We start from the raw sequence: 2,985 nt of genomic DNA, 5'->3' as shown, positions 1-2,985 counted from the left end.
GAACAATTAGTGGTTTTCCTTACCCTGACTTTATAATTTCCCCTTTCCCCTCCTAACAGATTTCTGTTATATTACAGTGGAAAGAACATCACAGAGAAGTTGATAGCTATAATAATGATCACTCCGATTAATATGGAGTTAAATACAGAAGTTCACGCCACTCCTTCATATCCCCATCTTAGTCATCCTCTCCTGCTCTGTTTGTATTTCCATCCATTGTTCTCTTCCTTTCTCTCTTCCCAGAGGAGCTTTATGGCTGTGACAGTAAAAACAGCTGTGGTGACAGTAAAAACAGCTGTAGCACCAAAGTGTGGTGCCACAGCACTCCCCTGTGTTTTCAAAGTGGTTGTCATAAATTAGGTCCAGCAGACGGTTGACCCTTCAGAGCGAGAGAGAGAGAACATAATGGGAGCCTGTTGAGGAGAACTGCTCCTCTGTTGACTTGCTCCTCCACTGCCCTGACATCAGTAAACGTGAAGAGTGTTGAGTAACAGGTGTAAAATCGTTATCACCCGTACTGAACGTAAGGGCAGTCTAGACACAGCAAAGGCAAGAAAAGCCAGGCTGAGAACAATGTCTTCAACTGTTAAAAAAAAAAAAGGGGCAAGGCATGGTCGGTAGTGCACATTTCTGTAAATAATAAAATGGCTGTAAACATCAATCGTCAGTGCAGTTAGACATGTAGCCATATACAATGGATTAGGAAAGTATTCAGAACACCTTCCCCTTTTCCACATTTTGTTAAATTACATGTTTTCCTCATCAATCTACACACAATACCCCATAATAAAGCAAAAACTGTTTTTTAGAAATACCTTATTTACATAAGTATTCAGACACTCGAAATTGAGCTCCGGTGAATCCTGCTTCCATTGATCATCCTTGAGATGTTTCTGCACATTGATTGGACATGATTTGGAAAGGAACACACCTGTCTATATAAGGTCCCACAGTTGACAGTTCGTCAGTGCAAAAACCAAGCCATGAGGTTGAAGAAATTGTCTGTAGAGCTCCGAGAAAGGAGCGAGAATCCAAGCGGCACGTCTGGTGGAAACCTGGCATCATCCCTACGGTGAGGCATGGTGGTGGCAGCATCATGCTGTGGGGATGTTCTTTAGCGGCAGGGACTGGGAGACTAGTCAGGATCGAGGGAAAGATGAACAGAGCAAAGTACAGAGAGATCCTTGATGATAACCTGATCCAGAGTGCTCAGGACCTCAGACTGGTGCGAAGGTTCACCTTCCAACAGGACAATGAACCTAAGCACACAACGCAGGAGTGGCTTCGGGACAAGTCTCTGAATGTCCTTGAGTGGGCCAGCCAGAGGCCGGACTTGAACCCCATCGAACATCTCTGGAGAGACCTGAAAATAGCTGTGCAGCAACGCTCCACATCCAACCTGACAGAGCTTGAGAGGATCTGCGGAGAAGAATGGGAGAAACTCCGCAAATACAGGTGTTCCAAGCTTGTAGCGTCATACTCGAGGCTGTACTCACTGCCAAAGGGGCTTCAACAAAGTACTGAGTAAAAAGTCTGAATACTTTTGTAAATGTTTTTTTTTCTTCATAATTTTGCAAATAAATTTTTTTATTTATTTTTTGCTTTATTATGTTGATGATTGATTGGGTGTTGATTGATGAGGAAAAAATACAATTTAATTAATTTTAGAATAAGGCTGTAACGTAACTAATTGTGTAACAAAGTTGAGGGGTCTGAATACTTTCGAATGCACTGTACGACATAACCATTTCCAAAAACTGTGAGCCAATCTCATAGGTCAGGACAAACAGCATTTTACATCAGCAGTCCATATCCATAGGCATAGTTGAACTGAACAAGAGCTGCATGTACAACATAAAAGCAGGACTGACGCCAGAGACACAGGGATAGGACCACATTAGGATTACAACAGAGGGGGTTTGGCACAGCCAGCTGGTCTAGCCCTGTGGACCGAGTCAACCAACCAATCAGCAGGACACAGCATGGGTCGTCGCCAGCGGACGTTTAACCCAATCACGGAGTTGGGAGGATATAATAATCTGGAGTTTCCAGAGCCTAGGGGGGTGTTATCTAAAGTTATGGTAGTCATTGTATGCGTCCAAAATTGCACACAAATCATTTTTTTTTGTGCACCACTATTGACCAGCCCTATGTGCCCTGGTCAAATGTAGTGCACTATATAGGGAATAGGGTGACATTTGTGGCGCACCCATGTTGTAGCATCTGTAACCTTGCTGGGCGGTCCTGTGGTCGTGGAAACGGAACCGTGTGATCACAATTGGCTGACCTGTGGCTGACTATATAATCTCATTGTAGTTATTTATTATGCAGTGGTGGGTGCAGATTACATTTACATCAATATCAAATGAACACAAATAGAACATAGCTCGCCAAAGTGTTCGGAAGGAGAGCCCCCTGAGTGGTTGCCTAGCCCACTGGCTAGAAATGACAGATAGAGAGTAGGTCTACGGGTCAGGGTCACAGAGGGCTGAAGGAAAGGAACACAGACTGGTCACTGTCAACAACACAGCCAGGCAGCTCGGCTCAGGCTCTCTCTCCAATCAGAGAGCATCCTGGCACCCTGCCATCGGAGCGTGGCCTGGGTGTGGTCTGCTCTTCCCAGCAAATAGTCCTGTCACACGCTCTTCTCACCCATCATGCCTCTGCCAGGGTCATCTATCTTGTTTTCCAGCTCCAGCTCAGCTTTCCTGACCTTGTCACTTACCCAGGCTTTCTCTTTCTCTCTGCCTGACCCTGTCTCTTGCTCTCTTTTCAGCCCAGTTCATCCCTTTCTTTCTGTCTTTTTGTCCTCCTTCTACCTCTCTGACTTCGCCATATTCCTATCTTTTTGAAGTTTCTTAGGTTTACTGTGAAATGTATAGGAGAGGAAAGGGTTTTTCTGTACGCTAGAAGGATTAGCTATACTTTAAACTCGTCTGTGTTGATGACACTAATCTTAGTGCTGTCAATGTCTCTGGATCCCTG

The sequence above is a fragment of the Oncorhynchus clarkii genome, chromosome 32 (assembly GCF_045791955.1).
Source record: "Oncorhynchus clarkii lewisi isolate Uvic-CL-2024 chromosome 32, UVic_Ocla_1.0, whole genome shotgun sequence".
NCBI lineage: Eukaryota > Metazoa > Chordata > Actinopteri > Salmoniformes > Salmonidae > Oncorhynchus > Oncorhynchus clarkii.
This window is presented reverse-complemented; position numbering follows the sequence as displayed.